The sequence below is a fragment of the Felis catus genome, chromosome A3 (genome assembly GCF_018350175.1).
Source record: "Felis catus isolate Fca126 chromosome A3, F.catus_Fca126_mat1.0, whole genome shotgun sequence".
Classification (NCBI taxonomy): domain Eukaryota; kingdom Metazoa; phylum Chordata; class Mammalia; order Carnivora; family Felidae; genus Felis; species Felis catus.
The window spans coordinates 17092368-17109287 of NC_058370.1; the positions used below are offsets into that span (position 1 = coordinate 17092368).

At 49.0% G+C, this 16920-nt stretch overlaps 1 long non-coding RNA gene across 1 annotated transcript in view; it reads left to right on the forward strand.

Moving 5' to 3' along the window:
* LOC123384303 overlaps nucleotides 1-16920 on the forward strand; it is a 29260-nt gene that overhangs the window by 1973 nt on the left and 10367 nt on the right. Inside the window, exon 2 of the long non-coding RNA XR_006595170.1 lies at nucleotides 5586-5740. This is a non-coding gene — a long non-coding RNA (uncharacterized LOC123384303). The remainder of the gene's footprint in view (nucleotides 1-5585; nucleotides 5741-16920) is intronic.

Sequence of the window (16920 nt, forward strand, 5' to 3'; positions counted from 1 at the left end):
AATTTTTGAAATGTTTTCATGTATTTTTGAGAGAGAGAGAGAGAGAGAGAGAGAGAGAGGCAGAGTATGAGCAGGGGAGGGGCAGAGAGAGAGAGAGAGAGGGAGACACAGAATCTGAAGCAGGCTCCAGGCTCTGAGCTGTCAGCACAGAGCCCGACATGGAGCTCAAACCCACAAACCAGGAGATCATGACCTGAGCCAGAGTCTGATGACCAACCAACAGAGCCACCCAGGCGCCCCTAAAGCAGCTAATATTATCTTGACTAATACATCCCGGGGCTGGGAGCGGACCAGAGAGCAGTAGGATTAGAGCCTATGCTCTAATCTGCATCTGAGTCTGCTTTTTGAGGCACCTCAACTGGGACAGTTGGTGTGGGGAGTGGTCTGACAACGCGAGTGTTAACGTGGGATTTTGGAGTCGATCGCCTGCTGCCCAGCTGGCAATGGGGATTGCATCCCTGGCAGGAGGTGAAGAACAGATAGCTCCGGACATAGGTAGCAGTGGAGACGTGAACCGTCTCACCAGTGGTGAGCTGCGATGATGCTCCGAGGCTGGGAAGGCACTAGGTGACGATGCAAGGTGTCGGGAATTTGAGAAGTGGGAGCACAAGGTCTCTATAAACTCAGAGGAATTGGACAGCTATTGCTAAGCTCAGCTGACACATTGGAAAAAGATAAGGGAAGACTATGAATGATTAATGGACAATTAAAAGTCATGTGTGAAAGCCAGAGGCCCTTGTTGATAACAAGGGAAGGAGCTCTGATCTTGTAAAGGCTGGGCAGAGAGAGCCGAGGCCCAGCCCTGGACTTCATCTTGAGAGCAAAAGAAGATATATTTCCAACCTGGTTCCATCCACTAGGCTGTGGCGAGGGCCCTGGCTGGGAAAGAATGGGACTGTGACACATGTGACAGGGACATTCAATATACTGCACCCCTGATCTTGAGTCCCAGATTTGCTGAATCATCTGAGCCTGCAGAAGTGGCTTCCAGCCCTGCCCCCTGTGTCTGCAAGTGAGGCCAGGGCCTCTGTCCGGCAAGGCCTCCTGCTCCTCCGAGGGTCTGCCCCTCCCTCCCTCTTAGCCAGAGGTGACGCCAGGGTTAAGTCTCAACAGAACTGGTGAGGAAATGGGGTAAACCCCAAAGGTGCTGCGGGAGCTGGTCGCCTCTGTTGGTGGAAGCCTGGGTGCACGTGGGAGCAAGTGCTGGTGTGCTGGGTCCAGGGAGGGTGCTGTAGAGCTGGGTACTAGAGGCTGTCCGATTGGGAGCACTGTCCTGGGAGCACGGGATTTAGCACCATGGGGTGGGCCCTGAGAACTGTGCAGATGTGCTAGCGGCAGGGCTTCCAGAAGCAGGGGAGGAGCCACAGGGACTATGGGGGGTGCTCGGACGTGCTGTCCACATCCCCAGGCAGGACTGAAGGACTTCCTCCCCTCGTGGGGGGTGCTGCCGGCTCTCAGCCCTCAGCTGTGGGTACTCTGCTCAACTGCTTGGGCCGAAAGGAGCCACTTCTCTTGAGGTCGTGTCTCCTGCCAGGGCAGCCTGTGCTGATATGCATATGTGGAAGCCCAGACCCCTTCCTCAGCTTGGTTCAGCTCTGAAGGGCCAGATTTGGGTAGAGTGTCCCATGGAGTCAGCTGATGCGTTGTCACAGGGCAGCTTCTTTTCTGCTGCCTTCCACAGGGAGCAGTCCCAGGAGCATTTGCTGCTCTCGGAGTCTGATTCCTGGGCACTCAACCTGCTACAGCTTCTTGGGAAGGTCTCTCTGTGTAGACTCACATGATGCTTCTGGGTAAATCCAACACTGCCGCTCTTCCTCTAATGCTGGAACAGGTCACTGCTGCAAGGGACTTGTGTGAAGAAAGATAGATCCTGAAACCCTGGGGATCCCATCAATGCGGAGAGGTGTCCACACCTTGAAAGGCTCAAGGGGACCAAAACCCACCAAAGGAATGGTAGATCCATACCCCCAACTCATGCCCGTTCTGAAGCCCATGCTTATTTAGTGGAAGGTTGATGGAGGTGGTCTGAAGTCCTGCTGATGCTGCTCACAGCCATAGTAATCCTCTATCCATGCATCCCTGCACCCACCCGTGTCTCTTCATTCTAAGCACACTTACTGGTGAGTGCTGTGCACAAGGCTCAATCCTGGGCACAGGGGGTAGGAGGTAAATAGGACTCAGAGCCTGTCCTCAAAGTCCTCGCTGTCAGGGGAGGAGACATGTGTAGTCACAGGTCAGGGGCGGCATGATAAGTGTAATTCTGTGTGCTCTGGGAGCCTGGAAGACAGAGGGACCACACTCCCCATGTCTTCCCAGAGCCTGTCTTTGAAATATGAATAGGAGTTTTATAGTTTGGGAAACGGAAGGTCAGTGGTGCTTCTGTCTGAGGAGATGACACCTTCAACACTGAAGAAGAAAGACGGATTGCCTGGCATGAAGTTAGGACATGGTGAGGTAGAGAGGGAGAGACAGGTGGCTAGAAGGTGGACAGGAGAGTGCCAGCCTGGGCTGTTAGTGTGCACAGCTGGGGACAGAGGTGACCTTTGCAGGATGGGACAAGGGAGTTAAACACAATATAAAGAATGGGCACTGAGAAGTTGAGGACCAGGTAGTCGGCTACTGGGCCCGGCCAGTAGGGTATAGATGGACTGGAAAGACAGGGAGGGCAATGGAGGCGTTAGGGAGATAGAACCGACAGAGAGCTTGGTTAGGCCACATGCAGCAGGTGAGGGAGAGGATCAAGGCCAGGGTCCTTTTCTTGTTTCTTAGGAGTCTGAGGACGTGATGATGTGAGAAACAGAGAGGTGATGAAAGGAGACGGGTTCATTTGCAGGATAGAGTGAGGGGCTAACCCCTCTGGGAAGACTCCAGTTTACTCCTCCTGGAGGGGAGTGTGGAAAGGACCTCAGCACGCCCTGAACACTTTGTGGGAGATGGGCCCTCTCAGCTGCCTTGTCTTAGCACTGTGTTTGTGTTTATGTGCCCAACATAAAATTAGACACTTTGGGTGCTCCAGCCACGCTGTGGACCCACTTTAATGTCGCATCTTGTTTGAACCCAGTGTGGGATGGTATTTTTACTTTGTGCATTCCGTGGTTAGATTTGGCCCACCATCCCAACCTGGCAAGATCTTCCTAAAACCTGATTCTGTCATTCAATGAGTGTGGGAGAAAATTAATCCTAGCAGCTCAAGGCTGAATCCTAGGATCTTGAGCAACTCTTCATCCCCTTTTAGAACAGTTTGACTGCTCAAGGTTGGGGTGGGTGGGGAGCACACAGGGCACCATTGAGGTAAATGTCTTGTTCTGTAACAATTCTGTGAAAAGCTAGATTTATGTGTGTGTGTGATATAGAACCAAAGCTTAAAAATGGAGAGGGAGAGTTGAAGCAGGTGAGGTAAGATGCCCAACCCCCAATCAGTTTCAGTCATCATTTATCTCAAGTTCTGAGCAAAGATTCAGGTCAGCAATCATTTCTCAAATCCGTTCTTGTTGTCTCAGCTTCCATGGGACCTGCTCCCAGTTCCTCTGAGCCAAGACTCACTGCTATTCCCGCCTTAGTGACTCTGTGCTGGGCCTTGGGCACCCAGACAGGGGACTGAGTCACTGCCTGCCTTCTCAGAGTTCCTGGGCAGGTGGGAGAGGCACCTGATGACCCAGAGCTCTAACTCTGCCCCTTGCTGTGTATTGGGAGCCCAGCCCCTAGGGACAGCAGAGTCCAGGGACAAGGGGGGCAGGCCAGGCACTGACTTCCTGTGGAGCCTCAGTTTTATCATCAATGAAATGTAAATAATAATTTGTGCTTCATATATGCGTGAGGGTTAAACCATGTACTGGAGATGAGCAAGCGAGCACCCAGATGTTTGTGTCCAGAGGATGGGGTTAGGAGGCGGGGAGACAGGCCTGCCAGAATCCTATCAACACAAGAGTCCTAGGAGCCCTTGGGATATGTGTTCTAGATCCACAAGTTTGGCTTAGAGGTGGTAGACCAAACCAGAGGGGAGCTTCTGAGCCCAGCACAGTGTCTATCACTAAGCAGGTCCTTGGTCTTACTCATGGGCCATCGCGAAGCTTTCTGGAAAGTTTGCTGTACTAAGACCACCAGGAAATCCTATAAGTCTGCAGCTTTCATGCCAACATCTCCTACAAGGAAAGGAGATGATCCCCTCAGCTGATGCCAGCCCCCTCCGCACGTCGGATGCCCCACAGAGCCAGATGGAGCCGCAGAAAGTCTTGGCAGGTGCAGATGGCGTGACTGCAGCCAGCCTGGTACCAGAAGAGGAGGTTGGTAGAAACGGCAGGAGAGCTAAGAACAGCCTCCAAGGATGCTCAGAAAGGTTCTGGTGAAAGTTTTGGTGGGCGGGGCTCCGTAGGGGCGTGGCCAGGGAGTCAGAGCAAGATGAGACTTGACGTTCTTATGGAGATCTGGATTTTTTAAAATTGTAGTAAAATACATATAAAAAATTGATCATTTTAAAGTGCACGAATCAGTGGCATTAAGTACATACACAGTGTTGTACAACTATACCATCACCTACTTCCAAAACCTTTTCATCATCGCAAATGGAATCTCCATTAGCAGTCACTTCCCCCTCCCATCCCTAGCCCCTGGGCTAATGTCCTTTCTGTCTTTAGGGCTTTGGCTCTTCTGGACATTCCATATCAATGGAGTCCTACATATATGGCTTTTGTGTCTGGCTTCTCTCATTTAGCAGAATGTTTTCGAGGCTCATCCACGTTGTAGCGGGCATTGAGTATTTCAGGGCCCTCTGCACCAGACACACAGATGTGTCTGGAAATCAGTCTTCCTCTCTTCTCGCTTTCCCAAATTTACTTCCACCTGTTGGAGCTCCAGGCTCCTCTCAGAGTGAAGGGAAGCACCCCCAGGGCCAGGGCCGGCGCATAGTAGGTGCCCAGGAGTTGGGATGGGTTGCATGGGGAGGGCCAGGGGTGTGGGATTCGGGGCTCCTGGCTGGGCTGACACTAGCCGCGAACGCTGCCAGGGGGCAGCACGTTCCCGCGCAGCCGGAGCTCCGAGGAGCTGCTGTTTCGGAAGCTGCTTGGCTCTGAGCACACTCACCGCGTTTCCATCATGCACGTTTCAGATGTTCTGCTCCAGCCAAACAAATTGTCCGGGCTTAATTTCTGAGAAATCATGGTCAGGAATTGCTGAACCAGTTTAATTCTAAAGCACATATTTATACGGGGCTTCAAAATTCACATCCTTGCACACCATTACAAATGGAAGGGAGAGAAAGTTTAATCAGGAAGAAGGTTAGGTCTGAGCAGGGAGGGCGGAGGAGAGAGTGGCAGGAGCAGCTAAAGCCGAAAGGCCTGCATTTAGTGAACATTGCTTGGGCAGCCAGGGCTGAGGGTCTGGACTCCCCTGGGCTCAGATCCATGACAAGCTAATCTGAAAAAAAAAAAAAATGATGTATAAGAGGAGCCCAAGGCTGTGTGTCTCATGGGACATCGAGGCTTCAGGATGACGTGGCCTGTTTAGTTTTCTGTTCACTGGCCCCTGCCACCTTCTCCACTGTTACCCAATGGAGGATACCCTGCTCTTGTCTCCCCTGCCTTACCCAGGTGCCTCCCCACAGATGAAGTTGAAGGGGGCAGGAAAGGTTGGTCACCTGGCAGGAGGCAGTTGGAGCCTGTACCCCAGAAGAAAGAAGTCAGGGAGATGCTTGCTAACGGAGGTCTCCTGCCACACTGTGCCGGCTCATCTTCCTCAGCTGCAGGTCTGTGCATGTAGCACCTTCCCAGGGAGGTACTGACACCCCCTCTAGTGAGGCCCAGGGGAGACAGAACCACTCCTTCCCAGATTCAGGATGGAGGGCATAGGATGAAGGGGAGGAAAGCCTTGGGCTTAGAGATAGCAGGGCTTTTAGCCAGACTCACTGTGTGATCTTGGCAAACCTCTGCCCCTCTCTGGGCCTCGGCATTCTCATCTGTTAAATGAGCGTGTTGGACCCATTCAGGTTCAGAAACAAACATGACTGAGCAGCTTTTATATATTAGACCCTGTGCTAAGATGTCATACTTTTGTGATGTTGTTTAACTTTCAAAACAGACTCCCAGGGAGGCATTATGGTCCCCATTTTACAAATGAGGAAATGGGGGCTTAGAGGGGCATGTCACATGGGTGGCAGGAACTGTGGGCCTCACATACCCATCTGTGGTCATGAGGCAGCTCGGCTCTGACCCCCAGGTCTCCGAACAGGTCTCCACTGGGAACCAGTGGATTTGGGCCACCGTGACTTCAAAAGGGTCATCTCAGAAGGAAATCTTCACTCTGAATCAGCTTTGTTCACAGTGCCCAGTACAGCATTATCAAACTTAAAACAATTTTTAAAAAATGTTTACTTATATTTCAGAGAGAGAGACAAACAGACAGTGTGAGCAGGGAGGGGCAGAGAGAGAGGGAGACACAGAATCTGTAGGAGACTCTAGGCTCTGAGCTGTCAGCACAGAGCTTGATGTGGGGCTCGAACTCATGAACCACGAGATCATGACCGGAGTTGAAGTCAGACGCTCAACCGACTGAGCCACCCAGGTGCCTATCGAACATTTAAGGAAAATAAAGACTAAATCTACATTATATTCTTTGACACACAAGGCAGTATAGCTTCATGAACATTGGATTCAGAGAGGCCTCTGTTAAAGTCTCTGCTCTGCCTCTTCCTGGCAGGGTGGCCTGCTCTCTGTGCTTCAGATTTCTCTTTTGTAAAACACAGAGGATGATAATGATTTAACCACTTTATAGGAATGTGGTGCAGTAGCATCAATAAACCGTCACTTTCATGCACATACACTGAATGGGAGGTCTGAGGTTTGTACCTGATAACAACTGAAATCCACAGCACGCGGGAAAACCTCGTAACGCCTGTAACAGCCCATCCTGAAGACACCAGGGCTTAAAACTCTGGGGATGGGTAGGCTTGGAGTTTGGGGTGTGTGTAATTCATTCCAGACTTTTCAAGGCACTGGCCGTAGGAATGAAGAGTGGGCTTCCTCGTTCTGCTCAGCAACCTTCAACTTTATTTATTAAGCTCAGCTTTGTGTTTAATCTTTCTTTTTGTGGCGACACAGCAAAACACCATAATTTTCTAATACTATACAGTGCCAACATCTTGGAGGATTTCAGGACAGATCCTAATAGCCAGCAATCTCTGCATTTTAACAGTCGGATGTAAGAATCTTTGAAAGGCATGCAACTCTCTAAAGCCGAGAACTGAAGCAGTTTTTCTCTAAACATTTATTACAAATACAAACATTATTTGTATTCAGCACAGACCAAAGAGAGACTAAGCAGTTGGTCCTTTTTATTGCAGTTGAAATCTGGCCTGATCTGGCAGCCCTTTTTAGAATCACACACTGAATAAAGTTCCCAAGATGTGTGGGGAAGTGTGACAGTTTCTGTTTGTAGCATGGGTGTGTGGGGTGTGGGGGTGTCTGCCTGCATGGGCTGGGCACATGGGTCTCCGGGGAGCCAGCAGGCTGCAAGCTTACCTCATTCTGGCTTGAGAAGAAGGTGAGATTGAGAGTAAAGATTGCTACATGGATGTTTATTTTTCACAAAGTTAAAGGTCTCTAAGGTCAAGTACAACTTCAGAAACTCCATCTTTTGGCTCCACTGTTTCAGGGTCTGTGTCCAGTGGAAAAAGCACATCTGTTTCCTAACTGCCTTGCCCAGGAGAGACACGAATCACTTTTGCTCATCCTTGATTGGTGATAATTGGTCACGTGACCTCACTTAGCTGCAAGGGTCACTGGGAAATGTAGTTCCTGGCTGGGCTGGGCTCCTCAGAGAGCACTGTGAGTCACAGAAGGGGAGCGTGCGTTTTGATGAACAGCAGTCTGTCCCTGCCACACGGAGCCAGCAGACACTCCATTCTCGAGAGGCCTCAGTGAGTGCAGCTGGCAGCGAGATGGTGGCTTTGCCCTGGCCACGAGCACTTCTCCCGGTTGCAAGTCAGCCCCTAAAATGGTCTGAATGGATTTGAACTTTTTCCAACCCAACAGTCTGTGGAATTGGACCAAGGAGATAAGGTGTCAGTGAAACACGGAGCCTTGCAAAGTACACAGGAAAAATAAACCCATGCATGAAATGGCAATTTCCTGAGAGTGGGACCTGGGTTCTGGGAAAAGCTTCTGAGTACATAGGGTTTGAGATAAAGCTGGTTTCCCTCCCGTAGCCTCTGTTTGTGCTTGGGCTGTGTTTGATCAACTCGATTTCTATTTGGAATCCAGGACCTTCTCCCACCCGTTTATTCCTGGCCTTCTCCTGGATCTGCAGCGAATGTGTGTGTAAGGCTGAATTCATAGCCGGAGGACATTCTCTCAGCAGCTCCTTGTAATGATCTAAATATAGACACCTCACCTCGGATGCAGAGCAGGAGAAGAGAGACAGCTTTGCAGACTCCTTGCTGTCGCATCCTCAGCTGGGGCAGAGGATGGGATTTGAGTCTTGGCCTCTGTGGTTACTCTGTGTGACCCCGCTGAGTCACAAGACCTTTAGTACGGTTCCTTCATCTGCAAAATGGGAACAGCTGCTGTTGCCATGATAAAAAACAGATAAGAAGTCCAAAAGAGTTTTGCAAACTGTAAAGTGCTATGGCGACATCAGGGCTTGTGGACAGGGTCCGTGGGCAGTCGCAAGCACGGTTCTGGAGGCAGACTCTCTGAATTCACGTCCTGACTCTGCCACTTCCTGTGACTTGGGCGAGTGACCGCACATCTCTGTACGTCAGCTTCTCATTTCTGAAATGAGATCATCGCAGTTCCTGCCTCATGAGGGTGGTGGGGGATCAAGTGAGCCAACAGATGTAAAGATCTGAGCACAGCGTCTGGCCTGTGGCTCCCACTCGGCAAACACCGGTGGCTCTTGCCATTCCACACAGGGCTCTGCGTTTCCACCCACCGTATCTTTGCTCCTTTTGTGTCATCCAGATGCAATGCCTTTTCCCAGTCTCTGTGGGTGTGGATCCTACTCCTCCTTTTGAGGCCCAGCGACAATGCCCGTTCCTCTGGAAATCCTGCCCCGATCCCAGAGTGACAGGTGGCGCAAATCCAGGCGGTGGCTGGTGCTGTCAGCAGTCCTGCAATACAGTGGAACCGCCTGCCGTCACGAGAGTCTGTCCTCCAGGGTCTGAAGTTCCTGTAAGTCACCTGTCTGCTAGGATGCTTGGGTACATGTCTCCTGTCTCTTACTAGACAGGGAGTTCTTTATGGGCAGAGAGCGTTAGTATGAGTTATGCTTGCTGCTATAACAAATGAATCCCAGTATCTTAGCAGGTAAACACTTCACCCGTTTGTTATCCCAGACCAGCATGGGGTATCTGATAGGAGTGCCACCATATGTTTTGAAGGGATGAAAAGAATGCACAAATGAATGGTCAAAGTTCTCCTTAGGCCTTTTTGGAACTTGTGACACCCATGGGAAAGAGATTTGCTGAGCAACTCCTATGAGCTCAGAGTCAGGGGAAGATGAGAGTGAGGATAGAGGCCCACAGGGTCCCGGCTCCCAGCCTAGCAAGGTGACAGGGAAAAGGAAAGGAGCCTACTGCGGATCAGCTGGGTCACAGGCCTTAGCTGATGTCCTCGTACAATTGTTCTGAAGAATGTCGTTCTGCAATTGTTAAAGGCCACAGCAGTCACTTTGGTGCCCTGTGTCACATCTTGGCTCACCTTGGACTCAGCCACAGGCATGGATGGTCCCATGCACAACGACAGCCCCCCCACCCCAGTGCCCCCTGCTCATGTTACCCTTCTCCTGCTTCAGCTGTAGCCATATGCTCAGTCCACACACAGGCACAGTCCTGAATATGGGGGAGTTAATACTGCTGGGGACTCAGCTAGTGGGGATTGGATACTGCTGGATTAATGCCTGGTGCTCTTCCTGTAGACAGTTCTGGGAGGCACCCTGAACCCTAGAGTCTCTCACAAAGCTGAGCCATGTGGCCTCCAGCACGGACCTGGAAACACGCCCCTTCCTGGCTTTCCCTCCTCCGTGTCTGGCTCTCCTGCTCCCTGGGATTGCCTCTCCAGTGAATGCTCATACCCATGTCCTTGTCTCAGGTCCTGCTTTCAGGGGCCCACACGGGTCACCTGCATTCTCCGGATGAGCAGACTGGAGCTCTAGGAGATTATTTACCCAGGGCCACACAGCTGGTAAGAGGCTAAGCCGGGATCGAAACCCAGGTGATACAAATCTGGGCGCTTCCTCTCCCCTACAAGACTAATCACAGAAATAATTGCATGCCAAAACGTTGGGAGTAACGTGCTAATACAAGAGGTGAAAACTGGAATTGCTGTTCTGAAAATGCTTCTGCTTCCTTCCATAGGTGCTCACGTGCTGCAAACTCTAGGGAGATGGAGAGGAGGAGAGATGGGGGAGGAGGGAGAGGGAGTGGGGAGGCAGAGGCAGGGGAGAATCACAGAGATCCAGAGATTCATAAAAAAAGCACAGAGAGGCAGCGAGAGGTCTTGCCCATCTACAAGCCTCTCTCTCCTCTCTACGCTTCACTTTTTGAAGCAAATGAAGTGAAATGCAGGAAAAACAAGCAGTTACTTCAGGTCGTTGTGTTGGTCCATTCCCATTTCTCAAACATACATTTGTGCCTAGAGATTCTGTTCCCATGCTTCTTATTTTTGGGGGGGGGGTGTTCCAGTAGAATCCAGTATTCCCTGAGTTGGATATAAGTGTCATCATTGCCTTTATAAAAATAATTTATTATGGAAAAATTATACAGAACGTGAAAGTAATAGTACAATAAGCCTTCATCAATCCATCACTCAGTTTCACAATTGCTGAGCAGAGAAAACTCTGCCTACAATAACTCAACGATCATAACCATCTTATCCTACGGGTACTATTTTCACCCCCATTTGGCAGATGAGGAGACTAAGGCCCAAGAGGTTAAGTCACTTTCCTAGAGTTATCCAGGCAGCTGGACTCCAGAGCCCATGTTCCTTTTTTTTATTTTTTTATTTATTTTTTTATTCTTGAGAGAGAGAGAGAGAGACAGAGTGTGAGCGGGGGAGGAGCAGAGCAAGAGAGGGACACAGAATCTGAAGCAGGCTCCAGGCTTTGAGACGTCAGCACAGAGCCTGATGCGGGGCCCAAATTCAACTGTGGGATCATGACCTGAGCTGAAGTCAGACGCTCAACCGACTGAGCCACCAAGGCACCCCCCAGAGTCTATGTTCTTAACTTCCAGGCGACCTGATGGTGGCTCTTCGTACATATTGTACCTTTTACAGTCCTGGGAGGACTGCTGATTACTTCAGGACCCTGAGTAACATGTGACATATCTGTGCCTTTGGTCAGTATACAACCTAAACACTGATACTCCAAGTATGATCCACAGGCTGGCAGTTTCAGCATTGCCTGGGACAAATACAGAATCTCAGACCCAGCCCAGACCTCCTGAGTCAGAATTTCTGGGGGTGGAGTCCCGCACCCAGTCTCTTTCCACGAGCCTTCCCTGTGATTCTGCTGCAAAGCATTTGTCTCCAAGACTTTGCTTCATTCCAGAGTGCTCTGTGGATGCCTGCTTCGCAAGCCAGCCTGGGAATGGCTTCTCTCTCTCCCCCTTCCCTTTCCCAGCTGCATGCTCCGTGTTTATTTAGACGCTCCGTGCCTGGTGTCCTGCAGACGACGCTAATCCTCTGACACACCATCTTTATGACCACACAATAGCTGCCCTGCGTCCAGTAAATTGTCTGCACCCCAGCGCTCTGTGTAGTTTCTGCCCACGTGTACTGCAGGCTTCTTGAGGCCGTGAGGATTGTGACTCTTGTAAACCAGGCTTCTGGCCTTCCTGGCCTGCCATCTCGTGCCACTGTGATTTATATATGCAGGTGTGAGGGGCAGGACCTGTTAGAAATATATGCCAGGCAGGTTTTACTTTTGCACCATAAAAATGGATAAATCTGCCACTCATAAAGGCTTATTTATTGCTAAGAGTTCATTATATATGCATGAAAAACCAACTAATTTAACTTCCCCGCGGTAACTTCCTGCCTGAGGCTGGATTCAGGATTGGAATTCAGGTTTAGGTGGGGGCAGCTGAGGAGAGTTTGAGGGAGTAGAATCGGTAGCCGAGTGCTAAGGGTCTGGGGGTCTAAGGCTGGGTTGCAGGCGTGGCCTGATGTAGCTAGTGGGGTGGTTCTAGGCAGGTCTAACCTTAGCCCGTTTCTGACCTGTCAAATGGGGATAACCATACCTACTGCCTAAAATGATTGTGGCAATTAAAATAATACCATATTCCATCAAACCAAAGCCACTGACCATTAAGTGTAAGATGTGCTTTTATTTTATGCCTTTTACCAAGAAGGAAAAAATACTGCCATCCAAGCTGGATTCCATGCTTTTTAATAATTTAGAATTTTTGTTTTATACTCATTGAAAGACCTCTTTTAAATTCATTTAGACATAGATTCCATCATATATCACATGTTTGTATACATTAGAAGGAAAACATAAGCGAAATAAACTCCTGAAGCTATTCCTAAAACTTTTCCACCTTCAGAGTTCAATTTCTCTAAATAGCTTTTTGACTCAGTCTTTGATGTCTGTATTTTTCCATGTAGTCCTGTCCTTTGTATTACCCAAGAGGGTTCATGCGGCACGGATTCTTGGAAGAGTGCTTTCAAATCTGCCCTCAGGGTTTTTTTTCCCTCCAAGCTGCCCATTCTGCAAATTTTGACACTAGGATTTTTAGAATTTACCAGGAGGTGTTAAGGGAAGGTTGGCAGACAATAGCCAGGACTCGCTCATTCCTCAAATGGCTGTGTGTTAGTCACGGTTCTCCAGAGAAACACAACAAATAGGATCTATAGGTCTATCTATGTATCCATCCCATCAATTTTTTTCTAATTGAAGCAGGCTCTAGCTCTATGCCCAACATACGGCTTGAACTCACAACCCCAAGATCAAGAGTTGCACGCTCTATCCACTGAGCCAGCCAGGCACCCCTCTTGGATTGCGTGGTTACGGAGGCTGAGAAACCCCAAGATCTGCCATTTGTAAACTGGAGAAGCAGGAATTCAGTCCAGTTCCCAAGGTCTGAGTCCCAGTCTGATTCTAAAGGCCCGAGAACCATAAGCACACATGTCCAAGGGCAGGAGAAGATGGAAGTCTTGGCCCAAGCAGAAAGCAAGCTCCTCCTCCTTCTACCTTTTGTTCTAATCAAGCCTTCAGTGGACGCCATGCACCTGCACTGGGGAGGTGTCATGTGCCTGCCTGGCCTGGCTGCCATAGGCTGCCAGACACCAGCCCTTTTCAGAGATGTCAGGATGGGAGAAGAATCACGTCTAGGATGAATCAAATGTGATAGATGTGAAACACTTGGCAGTGAGTCTGACACAGAGGAATGGAGAGGAAATCAACATGCCCTCCACATGCCAGGCTGTGTTAGTTTGCTTGGACTGACCTAACAAAATACCACAGACTGGAAACTTCTCTTCTCACAGTTCTGGAGACTAGAAGTCTGAGGTCAAGGTGTGGACAGGACTGGTTCATCTGAGGCCCTCGCTCTGGCTTGTAGATGGCTGTAGAGGTTTTCTCCCTCTGTCTTCACATGGGCTTCTCTCTGTGTGTGTCTGTGTCCTAGCCTCTTCTTGTACACACACCAGTCGTATTGGGTCATGACCTCATTCTAACTTCCTTACCTCAGTAGTCACATTCTGAGGTCCTGGGGCTCAGGACTTCAACATAGGAATTGTGGGGGGGCAGGTGTGTGTGTGTGTGTGTGTGTGTGTGTGTGTGTGTGTGTGTATGTGTGCAGTTCAGCCCCTAACACAGGCCTAGAGTGGCTGTGTTACAAACAGGGTCTCCTTTAAGCGGGATAGTGATCAAATTGAGTCGGTGGTTTTATATGCACTTTACTGATTAGGAAATTGAGGCTCTGGGAGATTAAGACTACACAGTTAGTAGTAGGGAAAGCTGACTTTCACATCCAGGAGAGGCCCGTGCTGTGCCTTCCTGCTAGTTTCTCATGTGGGACTGTGTTTTATGGAGTCAGAGGGGATGTCAGGCATGATGGTCTTGGGGGTGGCGGGGGTGAGGAGGAGGAGGGGGCCTGATATCCTGACCCCCCACTACATTAATCAGAGTTCTTCCAATAGCTGATTGAGCACCCTACAAGTTTTGATTTGAAGAAAAGGTGGCTGAACAGAAAAGTTTGAACATGCCTGTATCACATAGTGTATTGGTTTCCCTTGGCTGCCATCTAAATTACCACAAACTGGGTGGCTTAACACAGAAATTTATTTGCTTGTAGCTTTGGAGGCCAGAAGTCTGAAATCAACGTGTTGGCAGGGGCCTGCTCTCTCTGAAGGCTCTAGGGAAGCATCCTTCCTTGCCTTTTCCTGGCTTCTGGTGCTTATCAGCATTCTCTGGCTTATAATCACTCCAATCTTCCTTCTCCTCTGTGGGGTGTGTGTGTGTGTGTGTGTCTGATAAGGCCACCATTCATACTGAATTTAGGACCCCCTTAATCCCATGTGAACTCATCTTAACTAATTATGTCTGCAGAGACCCTATTTCCAAATAAGGTACTTGGGGCTAGTACTTCAAAATACCTTTTTCACAGACACAATTCAAACAGTAGCACATGATATGGTTAAGCAAGAACACGTATTAGAATGGAAGCTGATAGGCTAGAGAGGGAGTTTCAGGCAGAGCCCAAAGATGATGGAAGGAAGCTGCGAGTGGTCACAGGGATCAGGGGTGATTCAGTGGGGCCCCAGGGATAAACTGGGATGAGTTTACTTTTTTGGGGGGAACTTGCAGAACCTGTCATTTGATGAGGTAGTTGGGTCCGAGCTGCCCTCTCTCTGTCTCTGCTCATTCCCCTGTACCATTCACTCACTCTAAACCCCTAAAACCCAACATTGGAAGGAAGGAAGGCAGGGCGGATGATGGTTGGTAAACACCAGCACCACCACCACCACCCCCCTCTTTTCTCCTTGCTGATGAGGCAGAAGCCTTTGAAGACAGCAGGGGGCTTTGCTTTAAATCGAAGGCATCACAGAGTTTAATTCGTTTATAATCCTTGGTGGGGGGCTTCCAAAAATACCTTTTCCTTAAGCAGGTTTCATTATGGATGTTAGTTGCTCAAACCTTGAGTAATTCAGGTTAACTTAGACCCCAGTGGAGTTTTTCTTTTCTTTTCCTGACATCCTCTGAAGTCAGGCCCAACAGAAATTAACACAGAGGATGTGCGCCCCACGCTTCTCCCAGCTTTCTATCAGAACGGCCCTGGGAGTGTATTAATAGCCTGGAGTCATGGTACAAATGGTTATTTATATGTGTAGGTGATGGCTAAAGTACACCCTCCAGTAATTATTCACAATTAACAAGCACTTCAGTAAATGAACAAAATCTGTTCTTAATCCATTGAGGCAGCAATTCGTTATCCGGGACTCATGTACCCGAAACTTCTGGTTAACCAGCCCTCCCACACAGCTCCAGAACAAAGCTAATTAGAGATTATAATCATGACCTTCAGGCTCTGGAAGGAGCCTGAAGGGTACTTGAGTCATCAATAAAATATAATGTGTTCAGTAGAGTGTCGGTTGACAAGCATAATACAGTTGAAAATCGGTGATCTGTATGTGCCTGTTAACTCTCGGTTAACTGGAAAAGTGAGGCGGCCCTTGTATGACGAGGTCGCGCTGTGTGCTGAGAACCTTACAGGATTATCTCATGCTGCCCCCCCCCCCCCCAACACTGCTCTACACGGCAGAGAGTCAGGCTACGGGGAGACCCAGCGTGTCCTTGGGCAAACAGAACCAGGCTGCTCTCTCCTGCTTGTCCGTTCTAAGTTGTTGTCCTGGAGTCAGGTTCCCTGTGTTCATGCAGTTTATGGAGAATCTGGAATACCTGAACTGGAAGAAACCTCTAAGAGGGTCCCTTTATATTCTTACATTTTATGTGAGGAGAGTGAGCCCAGGGCGGTTGCCTGATATGCTCGACTTTGCCCAGAGCCCTGGCTGCTAGGCCTACAGTCTCTCAATTTCATCACAGTGTTTTTGACATAATTCAATTGCTATATTGATCATCTCTGGGAGTGTGTGGATTGATTTGATGGACAAAGACAGGATCCAGAAGACAGATCCTGTCTTTTCTTATGACAAAGAACATTAACTAAAACCTTATGTGTTGACTATATAAGTGTTGGCTGAGTCTGGATCCTTGAGCTATGTGAAATTTATGCCCACCTGTGTGCTATGGTGTACATTTCCACGATTCTTTCCTTCCTTCACTTCCCCCATTCAATCTGTTAGCAGTCCTTCCAGCACTATTTTTGAAATATGTCTGAAATCTGACTTCTGATCATTCCACAGCCAAAGCTCTGGTCCCAGCCACTGTCTTCTCTCACTGGGATGACTTCCACAGCCTCTTTATTAAAATCTCTGCTGGAATCCATGTGTCACATCATACTTAGGATGCAATACAAACTCAGGGCCTTAGACCAGGTAGGACTTGACTTCTGCCCACGTCTCTGACCTCATTCCCTTCTGCTCTATACTCTCTCACTCTGTTCCTATTACCCTGGGTTTGCTAGGCTTCAAATCTGCCAAACTAATTCCTGCCAGAGGACCTTTGCACAAGCTATTTCCGCCATCTAGAATGCTCTTCACCCAGATGGTTTCCTGGCTCATTCTTCAGTTTTATTCAGGTCTGTGCCTAAGTACCACTCCCTTAGGGAGGTTTTCCTAATCACTATGTATAAAATAATGCCCCCATCCTTTCATTTTGTATTTCCTAATGCTGCTTTAGTTTGTGAAAAACATTTAACACTGCCTTTTTATAAATAACAATACTATTTATAAAGACTTATTTGTTTTTCTCTTATTTGTCTACCTGACCTGCTAGAATTTAGGCTCTATGAGGGCCAGAATTAAATTA